Below are 17,219 nucleotides of genomic sequence, written 5' to 3'. Positions count from 1 at the left end.
CCTCGGCCCAAAAGCACTCAACGATGGTTTCTTTTGTGGAACTTGAGTCGACTCTCCCTCTGTAGTCTTGGCTGAGATGTTGGAAACAGCTGTCACCTTCTTTTCCCTACAGAAATGCTTCATAGAATCCGTGGACTTCACCATCTCTAAAAAAGGAAAAAACAAAGATTTAGTTACAAGCAAGAAAGGGACAAATCGACAATCATATAAACAAAAAATTGAAATGAAGTCGGTCACTACCCAGTTCGGCACGAAGAAGGGAAGGATCTCCTAAAAAATTATTCGTGTCAAGATGGGGAGGCTCTCCCCAATTTTCCTCCAACACGTTTACAAAGGCCTTCTCGACCTTATCCAAACTTTCCCAGGAGTACCTAGCTACTACTACATTCTTCTGCCAGCACAAAGGGAAGGAGGCTCATCATTTTCATCCAAAAAGAAGGGCCGAGCCCCCTCAACATCTCGGACCTTGAAATAGAAGCTTTTGAAATCCCTAAAGGACTCGTCATACATAGAGAAAACCTTTTTTCCTTGAGTGGCTCGGAAAGAGACCCAGGAGGCCTTCTTCTTCGCCACCCCAGGCTTTGTCAGAACAAAAAGGTAAAGGAAAAGAGTTTGAGTAGGTCGGATATCCAGCTCCTGACACAACAATTGAAAGATTTTTATGAAGCCCCAAGAATTCGGATGGAGCTGAGAGGGAGCTACATTACAGGACCATAACAACTCGGTCTCAAAAGGGGTAAAAGGAATGGTGATATTCAATTTACTAAAGAAATAGTCATAAGCATAGAAAAACGGACGTTCACCTTGAGTCAAAGAGGGAAAAGTAACCCTCTCCTCAGGGTCAGGAGACACTAACTCATAGTTCTTTTCTTGATCCATATCACTACAAATCCTATGGTGCTTCCTAAGCCGCACACAATACTCAGAGTCAGCAATGGTAACACACATTAACACAATGGAGTCCAGCCAGTCAGACATGCCATCCGAGATCTTAGTAGACATCTCAACAATATTTTTGCAAGAAGACATAGGCCAACTATTCCTACAGGAATAAAAAGAAAAGATGGGTTACTACCAAGCAACTCGAATAGATATGATAACAATTCGGACAATAATGTATGAACGACAAGAATTAGACACCGCAGCAAAAGGAAAACCCCAGGATTCACACTAAAATCCAGGGACACCCTTTGGAGGCAATAACCAGGCAGGAACCCGAAAAGAAGGAAATCAACAGACTATGCCCTAACCATCTCACAAACAATCCTCTTCTAGTAACATCACTAAGCAGCAAGAAATTTCATCATCATCAATAAGAATCATCAAAACTACAAATCTTTCTTCACCAAAATGGTCCAAACAAAGTAGTAAACCCAGAAACAAAGACACGCAGAAATGAAAGATGCAGGAACGGCCCAAATAAAACCCTAGGAAAGCAAAAATCACCAGGCACACATCATAGTAAAGGAAATACAGGGATCACCACAAAAGGCGCAAGCTTTTTCAGACAACCACCATTTATTCCTCGAAAGGGTCAAGATTCTCAGAGACAAAAGTCAGTAAAAAGCACATGCAACAGCAGAGACATACGAAAAAGTGACTAAACGAAAATAGTAAAAGGGAAAAGAAAACACCAACCTGAAGAGGAAGAAGAAGCGACCGTTGAGGGAAGGATCCAGAAGAAACAACGACGAAGAAACACCAAGGGAGGAAGAACGGAAAATGCAAAAACAGAGGGTCGAGAGAAACAAAGTGATGCAGCAAACCAAGAGCAAAAAGAAAGGAAGAGAGAAACTGAAATATGAGAGTTCAAAATTCAAAATGAAATGAAAAGAGGGAAAGAAGGGAAACGACAAAAGGGGAGTTAATGAGCATTTAAACCTCACACGTTCCCAAGGAAGCACAATGCGCGCAGTAATTAAACAAAAAGAAAATAACGCTCCGCATTTAAAGGAGACAAGCAGAAGTTATACGGAGATCGACAAAAAAGCTAAATGCTTGAGTTTGACTTCTCCAAAAGATCGAAGTCTGAAGACGCGACCTTAAAAGTAAAATCAAGCTCAAGCAGGGGCACTGTTCATACCTTGGGTCGAGCTATCCGACCCGAACTGATCGAAGACAAAGTGACCGACCTCTTCAGGTCAGGTCCCCCGACCTCTTCTTTAAAAGAGTTTGGCCAAATCGACATAAGAAGCCCAAGCTGGCCCAAACAAAGGGACACAGCCTAATCTAAAGGAAGCCAAAGCCTAGAAGGATAAAGGCGGTTCCCCTTAAAGATAAGATGACTTCACTCAAAGATAAGATAAGATAACTATCTTATCTCCAGAAAGGTCACTCTACACCATTATAAATACACTAGAGCACCCAGGTATAGCTCATACTCTGATTTTACTAAATACCTGCTTAAAGCCCATGCTAACTTAAGCATCGGAGTCTCTTGCAGATACCACCACCCTCCGATGACCAAGGATCTGCAACACCACCAGGTCCAACAAGTCAGACACGGCAACTCCGGCCATCACCACAGATCTCGTCCGAGATCGACCTACAGTTTCAGGTAACCCTCGGAACAGATTCCTATCTTAGTCGTTGACCACAAACATGTCAATTATGAAGAGTTAATCCCACTTAGTCAACCCTAACATCGAGGGTAAGTTAAATAGGCATAATTGATCTTAATCCACAAATCCTAGTGATGAGCGGATAATTTATACGCTTTTTGGCATTGTTTTTAGTATGTTTTTAGTAGAATCTAGTTACTTTTAGGGATGTTTTCATTAGTTTTTATGTTAAATTCACATTTCTGGACTTTACTATGAGTTTGTGTGTTTTTCTCTGATTTTAGATATTTTCTGGCTGATATTGAGGGACTTGAGCAGAAATCAGATTCAGAGGTTGAAGAAGGACTGCTGATGCTGTTGGATTCTGACCTCCCTGCACTCAAAATGGATTTTCTGGAGCTACAGAACTCGAAATGGCGCGCTTCTAATTGCGTTGGAAAGTAGACATCCAGGGATTTCCAGTAATATATAATAGTCCATACTTTGACCAAGAATAGACGACGTAAATTGGCGTTCAACGCCAGCTTTCTACCCAAATCTGGCGTCCAGCGCTAGAAAAGGAGCCAAAACCAGAGTTGAACGCCCAAACTGGCACAAAAGCTGGCGTTCAACACCAAGAAGGACCTCTATATGTGCAACACTTAAGCTCAGCCCAAACACACACCATGTGGGCCCAGGAAGTGGATTTATGCATCAATTACTTACTCATGTAAACCCTAGTAGCTAGTTTATTATAAATAGGACCTTTTACTAGTCTTTTTGACCATCTTTGGAATCTTTGGATTATCTTTTGATCTATTGATCACGTTTTGGGGGCTGGCCATCTCGGCCATACCTGGACCTTTCACTTATGTATTTTCAACGGTAGAGTTTCTACACTACATAGATTAAGGTGTGGAGCTCTGCTGTTCCTCAAAGATTAATGCAAAGTACTTCTATTTACTATTCAATTCATCTTATTTCACTTCTAAGATATCCATTCGCACCCAAGAACGTGATGAAGGTGATGATTATGTGTGACGCTCATCACCATCCTCCCCTATGAACACGTGCCTGACAAACAGTTCCGTTCTACATGAAATAAGCTAGAATGAATATCTCTTAGATCTCCTAACCAGAATCTTCGTGGTGTAAGCTAGAATGATGGCGGCATTCAAGAGAATCCGGAAGGTCTAAACCTTGTCTGTGGTATTCCGAGTAGGATTCAATGAATAAATGACTGTGACGAGCTCCAAACTCGCGATTGCAGTGCGTTAGTGACAGACGCAAAAGGATAGTAAATCCTATTCCAGCATGATCGAGAACCGACAGATGAATAGCCGTGCCGTGACAGGGTGCGTGAGCATATTATTCACTGAGAGGATAAGATGAAGCCATTGACAAGGGTGATGCCTCCAGACGATTAGCCGTGCCGTGACAGGGCATTGGATCATTTTCCCGAGAGATGACCGAAAGTAGCCATTGACAGTGGTGATGTATCACATAAAGCTAGCCATGGAAAGGAGTAAGACTGATTGGATGAAGATAGCAGGAAAGCAGAGGTTCAGAGGAATGAAAGCATCTCCATTCGCTTATCTGAAATTCTCACCAATGAATTACATAAGTACCTCTATCCCTATTCTACTAATTATTATTCGAAAACACCATTATCAATTTATATCTGCCTAACTGAGATTTGCAAGGTGACCATAGCTTGCTTCATACCAACATTCTCCGTGGGATTCGACCCTTACTCACGTAAGGTATTACTTGGACGACCCAGTGCACTTGCTGGTTAGTTGTATCGAAGTTGTGAACCATGGTATTGGCACCATGTTCTTGGCGCCATTGCCAGGGAAATAAAGAGCCATGAATTTTACATCATTAAAGTGTAATCACGATTACGCGTACCAAGTTGCTCACGTTGCCAGGGATTGTTCGAGCCTGGACATCACAATTTCGTGCACCAAGTTTTTGGCGCCGTTGCCGGGGATTGTTCGAGTATGGACAACTGACGGTTCATCTTGTTGCTCAGATTAGGTAATTTTCTTTTTGTTTTGTTTTCAAAAATTTTTCAAAAATCTTTTAAAAAAATTTTTCTTTTGTTTTCGAAAAAAAAATAATAATAAAAATAATATTTTCAAAAATAAATTATTCTATGGCTTCAAAACATTCAAGAATGAATTCTAGAGTTTCATGGTAACATGTTGAATCCTATCTGGCTGAAAAGCCATACCCAAACTCCTTTGGGATTGGTCTTCAACTAATCACCTCAATGGATGTAAATCCATTCTAAAGCTTGACTGGCTATTAAGCCATGTCTAACCCTCAGATTGGGGCTTTAAACTAAAGAGTACAAGATTCCTGGAATTCATATGAAAAATTTTGAATCCTTATTTTTCTTTTTCAAAATGATTTTCGAAAAAATTAAAAGAAAATACAAAAAAAATTCATAAAATCATAAAAATCAAAAATATTTTGTGTTTCTTGTTTGAGTCTTGAGTCATGCTACAAGTTTGGTGTCAATTGCATGTGCATCTTGCATTTTTCGAAAATCTTCATGCATTCATAGTGTTCTTCATGATCTTCAAGTTGTTCTTGGTAAGTCTTCTTGTTTGATCTTTGCATTTGCATGTTTTGTGTCTTTTCTTGTTTTTCATATGCATTCTTGAATTCTTAGTGTCTAAGCATTAAAGAATTCTAAGTTTGGTGTCTTGCATGTTCTCTTTGCATTAAAGATTTTTCAAAATTGTGTCTTTGATGTTCATCTTGACATTCATAATGTTCTTGGTGTTCATCTTGACATTCATAGCATTCTTGCATGCATCACATGTTATAATCTAAAAATTTCATGCATTGCATCATTTTTCTTGTTTTTCTCTCACATCATTAAAAATTTAAAAATAAAAAAAATATCTTTCCCTTTTTCTCTCATCAAATTCAAAAATTTGGATTGACTTTTTCAAAAATTTTTAAAATCAAGTTGTTTCTTATGAGTCAAATCAAATTTTCAATTTAAAAATCTCATCTTTTTCAAAATCTTTTTCAAAAATAAAATCTTTTTCATTTTTCTTAGTTATTTTCGAAAATTACGAAAAAAAATATTTTTCAAAAATATTTTCTTAATTTTAACTCATAATTTTCGAAAATAACATCATCAATTAATGTTTTGATTCAAAAATTTCAAGTTTGTTACTTACTTGTTAAGAAAGGTTCAAACTTTAAGTTCTAGAATCATATCTTGTGATTTCTTGTGAATCAAGTCATTAATTGTGATTTTAAAAATCAAATCTTTTTCAAAAACTAATTTCTATCATATCTTGTCAAAAATATCTTCTCATCTTATCTTTTTCAAAAAATTTGATTTTCAAAATATCTTTTCTAACTTCCTAACTTCTTATCTTTTCAAAATTGATTTTCAAAATTTGTTTCAACTAACTAAATAACTTTTTGTTTGTTTCTTAACTTTTTCAAAACTACCTAACTAACTTTCTCTCTCTAATTTTCGAAAATTCCTTCCCTGTTTTTCAAAAATTTCTTTTTAATTAACTAATTATTTTAATTTTTTTATTTTAATTTTCAAAAATTACTAACCTTTTTCAAAAACTATTTTCGAAAATCACTAACTCCTTTTTCAAAAATAATTTTCGAAAATTCTCTTCTCCCTCATCTCCTTCTATTTGTTTATTCATCTACTAACATCTATCCCTCATTCAAAAAAAAAAAAGGATCTCTATTATTATTATTTTTTTGTGCCCTCTTCTTTGTCATATGAGCAGGAGCAAAGACAAGAATATTCTTGTTGAAGCAGATCCAGAACCTGTAAGGACTCTAAAGAGAAAATTAAGAGAAGCTGAATTACAACAAACCAGCAAGCACCTGTCAGAAATTTTCGAACAGAAAGAGGAGATGGCAGCCGAAAATAATAATAATGCAAGGAGAATGCTTGGTGACTTTACTGCACCAAATTCTAATTTACATGGAAGAAGCATCTCCATTCCTGCTATTGGAGCAAACAACTTTGAGCTGAAACCTTAATTAGTTTCTCTGATGCAGCAGAACTGCAAGTTTCATGGACTTCCATCTGAAGATCCTTTTCAGTTCTTAACTGAATTCTTGCAGATATGTGATACTGTAAAGACTAATGGAGTAGATCCTGAAGTCTACAGGCTCATGCTTTTTCCTTTTGCTGTAAGAGACAGAGCTAGACTCTGGTTGGATTCTCAACCTAAGGATAGCCTGAACTCATGGGATAAGCTGGTCAAGGCTTTCTTAGCCAAGTTCTTTCCTCCTCAAAAGCTTAGTAAGATTAGAGTGGACGTTCAGACCTTCAGACAGAAAGAAGGTGAATCCCTCTATGATGCTTGGGAGAGATACAAAGGACTGACCAAAAAGTGTCCTTCTGACATGCTTTCAGAATGGACCATCCTAGATATCTTCTATGATGGTCTGTCTGACTTAGCTAAAATGTCATTGGATACTTTTGCAGGTGGATCCATTCACCTAAAGAAAACGCCTACAGAAGCTCAAGAACTCATTGACATGGTTGCTAATAACCAGTTCATGTACACTTCTGAAAGGAATCTTGTGAGCAATGGGACGCCTATGAAGAAGGGAGTTCTTGAAGTTGATACTCTGAATGCCATATTGGCTCAGAATAAAATATTGACTCAGCAAGTCAATATTATCTCTCAGAGTCTGCATGGAATGCAAGCTGCATCCAACAGTACTGAAGAGGCTTCTTATGAAGAAGAAGCTTATGATCCTGAGAACCCTGCAATAGCAGAGGTGAATTACTTAGGTGAACCTTATGGAAACACCTATAACTCATCATGGAGAAATCATTCCAATTTCTCATGGAAGGATCAAAAGCCTCAACAAGGCTTTAATAATGGTGGAAGAAACAGGTTTAACAATAGTAAACCTTTTCCATCATCCACTCAGCAACAGACAGAGAACTCTGAACAAAATGCTTCTAATTTAGCAAATTTAGTCTCTGATCTATCTAAGGCCACTGAGAGTTTCATGAATGAAACAAGGTCTTCCATTAGAAATCTGGAAGCACAAGTGGGCCAGCTGAGTAAAAGGATCACTGAAATCCCTCCTAGTACTCTCCCAAGCAATACAGAAGAGAATCCAAAAGGAGAGTGCAAGGCCATTGACATAAGCATCATGGCCGAACCTGTGAGGAGAGGAGAGGACGTGAATCCCAAGGAGAAAGACCTCCTAGGACGTCCAGTGGTCAATAAAGAGCTTCCCTCTGAGGAACCAAAGGAATCTGAGACTCATCTAGAGACCATAGAGATTCCATTGAACCTCCTTATGCCCTTCATGAGCTCTGATGAGTATTCCTCTTCTGAAGAGAATGAGGATGTTACTGAAGAGCAAACTGCCAAGTTTCTTGGTGCAATCATGAAGCTGAATGCCAAATTATTTGGCATTGATACTTGGGAAGTTGAACCTCCCTTGTTCATCAATGAACTAAGTGATCTGGATCAACTGACATTGCCTCAGAAGAGACAGGATCCTGGAAAGTTCATAATACCCTGTACCATAGGCACCATGATCTTTAAGGCTCTGTGTGACCTTGGTTCAGGGATAAACCTCATGCCCCTCTCTGTAATAGAGAAATTGGGAATCTATGGGGTGCAAGCTGCTAAAATCTCATTAGAGATGGCAGATAGTTCAAGAAAACAGGCTTATGGACAAGTAGAGGACGTGTTAGTAAAGGTTGAAGGCCTTTACATCCCTGCTGATTTCATAGTCCTGGATACTGGAAGGGAAGAGGATGAATCCATCATCCTAGGAAGACCTTTCCTGGTCACAGCAAGAGCTGTGATTGATGTTGACAGAGGTGAAATAGTCCTTCAATGGAATGAGAACTCCCTTGTGTTTAAAACTTAAGGATCTCCCTCTGCAACCATGGAGAGGAAGCAGAAAAAGCTTCTCTCAAAGCAGAGTCAATCAGAGCCCCCGCAGTCAAACTCTAAGTTTGGTGTTGGGAGGCCACAACCAAACTCTAATTTTGGTGTTGAACTCCCATATCCAAACTCTAAGTTTGGTGTTGGAGAGTCTCAACAAAGCTCTGCACATCTGTGAGGCTCCATGAGAGCCCACTGTCAAGCTATTGACATTAAAGAAGCGCTTGTTGGGAGGCAACCCAATTTTTATTTATCTAACTATATTTTTCTTAGTTATATGTCTTTATAGGTTCATGATCATGTAGAGTCACAAAATAAATATAAAAATTGAAAACGGAATCAAAAACAGCAGAAGAAAAATCACACCCTGGAGGAGCATCTGTCTGGCGTTCAGCGCCAGAACAGAGCATGGTTCTAGCGCTGAACGCCCAAAATGGGCAGCTTCTGGGCGCTGAACGCTAGAACAGGCATGGTTCTGGCGTTCAACGCCAGAAATGGCACACAAATGGGCATTGAACGCCCAAAATGGCCACCAACCTGGCGCTGAACGCCTAGAGTTGTGTGCAAAGGCATTTTTACATGCCTAATGGGTGCAGGGATGTAAATCCTTGAACACCTCAGGATTTGTGGACCCCACAGGATCCACTCAGGATCTGTGGACCCACAGGATCCACTCAGGACCTGTGGACCCCACAGGATCCCCACCTACCTCCACTCACTTCTTCTCACCACTCTCTTTCACACAACCCCATAAACACTCTTCCCCAAAAACCCTTCACCAATCACCTCAAACTCTCTTCCCCATCACCTCTTCACCACTCACAACCATCCACTCTTCCCCATAAACCTACCTCATAAACTCCACCTACCTTCAAAAATTCAAAACCAATTTCCCACCCAAACCCACCCATATGGCCGAAACCTTTCCCCCCTCCCTTCCCTATATAAAGCCCTCCATTCTTCATCAAATTCACACAACACACCCCTCTACACCCTTCTTGGCCGAACCACATCACCCTCTCCCTCTCCTCCATTTCATCTTCTTCTTCATCTATTCTTTCTTCTATTGCTCGAGGGCGAGCAAAATTCTAAGTTTGGTGTGGTAAAAGCATAAGCTTTTTGTTTTTCCATTACCATTGATGGCACCTAAGACCGGAGAATCCTCTAGAAAGGGGAAAGGGAAGATAAAAGCTTCCACATCCGAGTCATAGAAGATGGAAAGGTTCATCTCCAAAGCCCATCAAGACCACTTCTATGATGTTGTGGCCAAGAAGAAGGTGATCCCTGAGGTCCCTTTCAAACTCAAAAGAAATGAGTATCCGGAGATCCGACATGAAATTCAAAGAAGAGGTTGGGAAGTTCTAACAAATCCCATCCAACAAGTCGGCATCCTAATGGTTCAAGAGTTCTATGCTAATGCATGGATCACCAAGAACCATGATCAAAGTAAGAACCCGGATCCAAAGAACTATGTTACAATGGTTCGGGGGAAATACTTGGATTTTAGTCCGGAAAATGTGAGCTTGGCATTTAACTTGCCCATGATGCAAGGAGATGAACGCCCCTACACTAGAAGGGTCAACTTTAATCAAAGGTTGGACCAAGTCCTTATGGACATATGCGTGGAAGGAGCTCAATGGAAGATTGACTCCAAAGGCAAGCCGGTTCAACTAAGAAGATTGGACCTCAAGCCTGTAGCTAGAGGATGGTTGGAGTTTATTCAATGCTCAATCATTCCCACTAGCAACCGGTCTGAAGTTACTATAGACCGGGCCATCATGATCCATAGCATCATGATTGGAGAAGAGGTGGAAGTTCATGATATTATACCTCAAGAACTCTACAAGGTGGCTGACAAGTCCTCCACCATGGCAAGGTTAGCCTTTCCTCACCTCATTTGCCACCTATGCAATTCGGCTGAGATTGACATAGAGGGAGATATCCTCATTAAAGAGGACAAGCCCATCACTAAGAAAAAGATGGAGCAAGCAAGAGAGCCCAGTCATGGAGCTCAAGAGGCGCAAGAAGCTCATTTCCATGAGATCCCAGAGATGCCTCAAATGCACTTTCCTCCACAAAATTATTGGGAGCAAATCAACACCTCCCTAGGAGAATTGAGTTCCAATATGGGACAACTAAGGGTGGAACATCAAGAGCACTCCATCATGCTCCATGAAATAAGAGAAGATCAAAAAGCAATGAGGGAGGAGCAACAAAGACAAGGAAGAGACATAGAAGAGCTCAAGGACATCATTGGTTCCTCAAGAAGGAAACGCCACCATCACTAAGGTGGATTCATTCCTTGTTCTTATTTCTTCTGTTTTTCGTTTCTATGTTATGTGCTAATCTATGTTTGTGTCTTCATTACATGATCATTAGTAGTTAGTAACTCTGTCTTAAAGTTATAAATGTCCTATGAATCCATCACCTTTCTTAAATGAAAAATGTTTTAATTCAAAAGAACAAGAAGTACATGAGTTTCGAATTTATCCTTGAACAGTGCATATGTCTTTTGAAGTTGTTATTTAAGAATGTTAAATATGTTGGCTCTTGAAAGAATGATGACTAGGAGACATGTTATTTGATAATTTGAAAAATCATAAAAATGATTCTTGAAGCAAGAAAAAGCAGCAAAGAACAAAGCTTGCAGAAAAAAAAAACAAAGAAAAAAAAGGGGCGAAAAAAAAAAGTAGAAAGAAAAAGAAAAAGCAAGCAGAAAAAGCCAATAACCCTTAAACCCAAAAGGCAAGGGCAAATAAAAAGGATCCCAAGGCTTTGAGCATCAGTGGATAGGAGGGCCTAAAGGAATAAAATCCTGGTCTAAGCAGCTAAACCAAGCTGTCCCTAACCATGTGCTTGTGGCGTGTAGGTGTCAAGTGAAAACTTGAGACTGAGCGGTTAAAGTCAAGGTCCAAAGCAAAAAAAGAGTGTGCTTAAGAACCCTGGACACCTCTAATTGGGGACTTTAGCAAAGCTGAGTCACAATCTGAAAAGGTTCACCCAATTATGTGTCTGTGGCATTTATGTATCCGGTGGTAATACTGGAAAACAAAGTGCTTAGGGCCACGGCCAAGACTCATAAAATAGCTGTGTTCAAGAATCATCATACTGAACTAGGAGAGTCAATAACACTATTCGAAATTTGAAGCTCCTATAGATGCCAATCATTCTGAACCTCAATGGATAAAGTGAGATGCCAAAACTATTCAAGAGGCAAAAAGCTATAAGTCCCGCTCATATGATTGAAGCTCTGTTTCATTGATAGTTTGGAATTTGTAGTATATTCTCTTCTTTTTATCCTATTTGATTTTCAGTTGCTTGGGGACAAGCAACAATTTAAGTTTGGTGTTGTGATGAGCGGATAATTTATACGCTTTTTGGCATTGTTTTTAGTATGTTTTTAGTAGAATCTAGTTACTTTTAGGGATGTTTTCATTAGTTTTTATGTTAAATTCACATTTCTGGACTTTACTATGAGTTTGTGTGTTTTTCTGTGATTTCAGGTATTTTCTGGTTGAAATTAAGGGACTTGAGCAGAAATCAGATTCAGATGATGCTGTTGGATTCTAACCTCCCTCCACTCAAAATGGATTTTCTGGAGCTACAGAACTTGAAATGGCGCGCTTCTAACTGCGTTGGAAAGTAGACATCCAGGGCTTTCCAGCAATATATAATAGTCCATACTTTGGCTAAGAATAGACGACGTAAACTGGCGTTCAACGCCAGCTTTCTACCCAAATCTAGCGTCCAGCGCCAGAAAAGGAGCCAAAACCAGAGTTGAACGCCCAAACTGGCACAAAAGCTGGCGTTCAACACCAAGAAGGACCTCTACACGTGCAACACTTAAGCTCAGCCCAAACACACACCAAGTGGGCCCAGGAAGTGGATTTATGCATCAATTACTTACTCATGTAAACCCTAGTAGCTAGTTTATTATAAATAGGACCTTTTACTAGTCTTTTTGACCATCTTTGGAATCTTTGGATTATCTTTTGATCTATTGATCACGTTTTGGGGGCTGGCCATCTCGGCCATGCCTGGACCTTTCACTTATGTATTTTCAACGGTAGAGTTTCTATACTCCATAGATTAAGGTGTGGAGCTCTGCTGTTCCTCAAAGATTAATGCAAAGTACTTCTGTTTTCTATTCAATTCATCTTATTTCGCTTCTAAGATATCCATTTGCACCCAAGAACGTGATGAAGGTGATGATTATGTGTGACGCTCATCACCATCCTCCCCTATGAACACGTGCCTGACAAACACTTCCGTTCTACATGAAATAAGCTAGAATGAATATCTCTTAGATCTCCTAACCAGAATCTTCGTGGTGTAAGCTAGAATGATGGAGGCATTCAAGAGAATCCGGAAGGTCTAAACCTTGTCTGTGGTATTCCGAGTAGGATTCAATGAATGAATGACTGTGACGAGCTCCAAACTCGCGATTGCAGGGCGTTAGTGACAGACGCAAAAGGATAGTAAATCCTATTCCAGCATGATCGAGAACCGACAGATGAATAACCGTGCCGTGACAGGGTGCGTGAGCATATTATTCACTGAGAGGATAAGATGAAGCCATTGACAAGGGTGATGCCTCCAGACGATTAGCCGTGCCGTGACAGGGCATTGGATCATTTTCCCGAGAGATGACCGAAAGTAGCCATAGACAGTGGTGATGTATCACATAAAGCCAGCCATGGAAAGGAGTAAGACTGATTGGATGAAGATAGCAGGAAAGCAGAGGTTCAGAGGAATGAAAGCATCTCCATTCGCTTATCTGAAATTCTCACCAATGAATTACATAAGTACCTCTATCCCTATTCTACTAATTATTATTCGAAAACACCATTATCAATTTATATCTGCCTAACTGAGATTTGCAAGGTGACCATAGCTTGCTTCATACCAACATTCTCCGTGGGATTCGACCCTTACTCACGTAAGGTATTACTTGGACGACCCAGTGCACTTGCTGGTTAGTTGTATCGAAGTTGTGAACCATGGTATTGGCACCATGTTCTTGGCGCCATTGCCAGGGAAATAAAGAGCCATGAATTTTACATCATTAAAGTGTAATCACGATTACGCGTACCAAGTTGCTCACGTTGCCAGGGATTGTTCGAGCCTGGACATCACAATTTCGTGCACCAAGTTTTTGGCGCCGTTGCCGGGGATTGTTCGAGTATGGACAACTGACGGTTCATCTTGTTGCTCAGATTAGGTAATTTTCTTTTTGTTTTGTTTTCAAAAATTTTTCAAAAATCTTTTAAAAAAATTTTTCTTTTGTTTTCGAAAAAAAAATAATAATAAAAATAATATTTTCAAAAATAAATTATTCTATGGCTTCAAAACATTCAAGAATGAATTCTAGAGTTTCATGGTAACATGTTGAATCCTATCTGGCTGAAAAGCCATACCCAAACTCCTTTGGGATTGGTCTTCAACTAATCACCTCAATGGATGTAAATCCATTCTAAAGCTTGACTGGCTATTAAGCCATGTCTAACCCTCAGATTGGGGCTTTAAACTAAAGAGTACAAGATTCCTGGAATTCATATGAAAAATTTTGAATCCTTATTTTTCTTTTTCAAAATGATTTTCGAAAAAATTAAAAGAAAATACAAAAAAAATTCATAAAATCATAAAAATCAAAAATATTTTGTGTTTCTTGTTTGAGTCTTGAGTCATGCTACAAGTTTGGTGTCAATTGCATGTGCATCTTGCATTTTTCGAAAATCTTCATGCATTCATAGTGTTCTTCATGATCTTCAAGTTGTTCTTGGTAAGTCTTCTTGTTTGATCTTTGCATTTGCATGTTTTGTGTCTTTTCTTGTTTTTCATATGCATTCTTGAATTCTTAGTGTCTAAGCATTAAAGAATTCTAAGTTTGGTGTCTTGCATGTTCTCTTTGCATTAAAGATTTTTCAAAATTGTGTCTTTGATGTTCATCTTGACATTCATAATGTTCTTGGTGTTCATCTTGACATTCATAGCATTCTTGCATGCATCACATGTTATAATCTAAAAATTTCATGCATTGCATCATTTTTCTTGTTTTTCTCTCACATCATTAAAAATTTAAAAATAAAAAAAATATCTTTCCCTTTTTCTCTCATCAAATTCAAAAATTTGGATTGACTTTTTCAAAAATTTTTAAAATCAAGTTGTTTCTTATGAGTCAAATCAAATTTTCAATTTAAAAATCTCATCTTTTTCAAAATCTTTTTCAAAAATAAAATCTTTTTCATTTTTCTTAGTTATTTTCGAAAATTACGAAAAAAAATATTTTTCAAAAATATTTTCTTAATTTTAACTCATAATTTTCGAAAATAACATCATCAATTAATGTTTTGATTCAAAAATTTCAAGTTTGTTACTTACTTGTTAAGAAAGGTTCAAACTTTAAGTTCTAGAATCATATCTTGTGATTTCTTGTGAATCAAGTCATTAATTGTGATTTTAAAAATCAAATCTTTTTCAAAAACTAATTTCTATCATATCTTGTCAAAAATATCTTCTCATCTTATCTTTTTCAAAAAATTTGATTTTCAAAATATCTTTTCTAACTTCCTAACTTCTTATCTTTTCAAAATTGATTTTCAAAATTTGTTTCAACTAACTAAATAACTTTTTGTTTGTTTCTTAACTTTTTCAAAACTACCTAACTAACTTTCTCTCTCTAATTTTCGAAAATTCCTTCCCTGTTTTTCAAAAATTTCTTTTTAATTAACTAATTATTTTAATTTTTTTATTTTAATTTTCAAAAATTACTAACCTTTTTCAAAAACTATTTTCGAAAATCACTAACTCCTTTTTCAAAAATAATTTTCGAAAATTCTCTTCTCCCTCATCTCCTTCTATTTGTTTATTCATCTACTAACATCTATCCCTCATTCAAAAAAAAAAAAGGATCTCTATTATTATTATTTTTTTGTGCCCTCTTCTTTGTCATATGAGCAGGAGCAAAGACAAGAATATTCTTGTTGAAGCAGATCCAGAACCTGTAAGGACTCTAAAGAGAAAATTAAGAGAAGCTGAATTACAACAAACCAGCAAGCACCTGTCAGAAATTTTCGAACAGAAAGAGGAGATGGCAGCCGAAAATAATAATAATGCAAGGAGAATGCTTGGTGACTTTACTGCACCAAATTCTAATTTACATGGAAGAAGCATCTCCATTCCTGCTATTGGAGCAAACAACTTTGAGCTGAAACCTTAATTAGTTTCTCTGATGCAGCAGAACTGCAAGTTTCATGGACTTCCATCTGAAGATCCTTTTCAGTTCTTAACTGAATTCTTGCAGATATGTGATACTGTAAAGACTAATGGAGTAGATCCTGAAGTCTACAGGCTCATGCTTTTTCCTTTTGCTGTAAGAGACAGAGCTAGACTCTGGTTGGATTCTCAACCTAAGGATAGCCTGAACTCATGGGATAAGCTGGTCAAGGCTTTCTTAGCCAAGTTCTTTCCTCCTCAAAAGCTTAGTAAGATTAGAGTGGACGTTCAGACCTTCAGACAGAAAGAAGGTGAATCCCTCTATGATGCTTGGGAGAGATACAAAGGACTGACCAAAAAGTGTCCTTCTGACATGCTTTCAGAATGGACCATCCTAGATATCTTCTATGATGGTCTGTCTGACTTAGCTAAAATGTCATTGGATACTTCTGCAGGTGGATCCATTCACCTAAAGAAAACGCCTACAGAAGCTCAAGAACTCATTGACATGGTTGCTAATAACCAGTTCATGTACACTTCTGAAAGGAATCTTGTGAGCAATGGGACGCCTATGAAGAAGGGAGTTCTTGAAGTTGATACTCTGAATGCCATATTGGCTCAGAATAAAATATTGACTCAGCAAGTCAATATTATCTCTCAGAGTCTGCATGGAATGCAAGCTGCATCCAACAGTACTGAAGAGGCTTCTTATGAAGAAGAAGCTTATGATCCTGAGAACCCTGCAATAGCAGAGGTGAATTACTTAGGTGAACCTTATGGAAACACCTATAACTCATCATGGAGAAATCATTCCAATTTCTCATGGAAGGATCAAAAGCCTCAACAAGGCTTTAATAATGGTGGAAGAAACAGGTTTAACAATAGTAAACCTTTTCCATCATCCACTCAGCAACAGACAGAGAACTCTGAACAAAATGCTTCTAATTTAGCAAATTTAGTCTCTGATCTATCTAAGGCCACTGAGAGTTTCATGAATGAAACAAGGTCTTCCATTAGAAATCTGGAAGCACAAGTGGGCCAGCTGAGTAAAAGGATCACTGAAATCCCTCCTAGTACTCTCCCAAGCAATACAGAAGAGAATCCAAAAGGAGAGTGCAAGGCCATTGACATAAGCATCATGGCCGAACCTGTGAGGAGAGGAGAGGACGTGAATCCCAAGGAGAAAGACCTCCTGGGACGTCCAGTGGTCAATAAAGAGCTTCCCTCTGAGGAACCAAAGGAATCTGAGACTCATCTAGAGACCATAGAGATTCCATTGAACCTCCTTATGCCCTTCATGAGCTCTGATGAGTATTCCTCTTCTGAAGAGAATGAGGATGTTACTGAAGAGCAAACTGCCAAGTTTCTTGGTGCAATCATGAAGCTGAATGCCAAATTATTTGACATTGATACTTGGGAAGTTGAACCTCCCTTGTTCATCAATGAACTAAGTGATCTGGATCAACTGACATTGCCTCAGAAGAGACAGGATCCTGGAAAGTTCATAATACCCTGTACCATAGGCACCATGATCTTTAAGGCT

General features: G+C 38.5%; 2 non-coding genes across 2 annotated transcripts; both read right to left on the bottom strand.

Moving 5' to 3' along the window:
* Positions 1-6,845: 6,845 nt before the first annotated feature.
* On the bottom strand, positions 6,846-6,952 carry LOC148548895 (small nucleolar RNA R71). Its single transcript, XR_015897761.1, has one exon. It is a non-coding gene; the product is annotated as a small nucleolar RNA R71 (small nucleolar RNA).
* An 8,995-nt stretch (positions 6,953-15,947) lies between these two features.
* Positions 15,948-16,054, bottom strand: LOC148548894 (small nucleolar RNA R71). Its single transcript, XR_015897760.1, has one exon. It is a non-coding gene; the product is annotated as a small nucleolar RNA R71 (small nucleolar RNA).
* Positions 16,055-17,219: the final 1,165 nt, after the last annotated feature.

Source organism: Arachis ipaensis, chromosome B8 (assembly GCF_059453495.1).
Source record: "Arachis ipaensis isolate K30076 ecotype BB chromosome B8, ASM5945349v1, whole genome shotgun sequence".
Lineage (NCBI taxonomy): Eukaryota > Viridiplantae > Streptophyta > Magnoliopsida > Fabales > Fabaceae > Arachis > Arachis ipaensis.
Note: the sequence above shows the minus strand (reverse complement) of the source record. Positions and strands in the feature narration are given on the sequence as shown.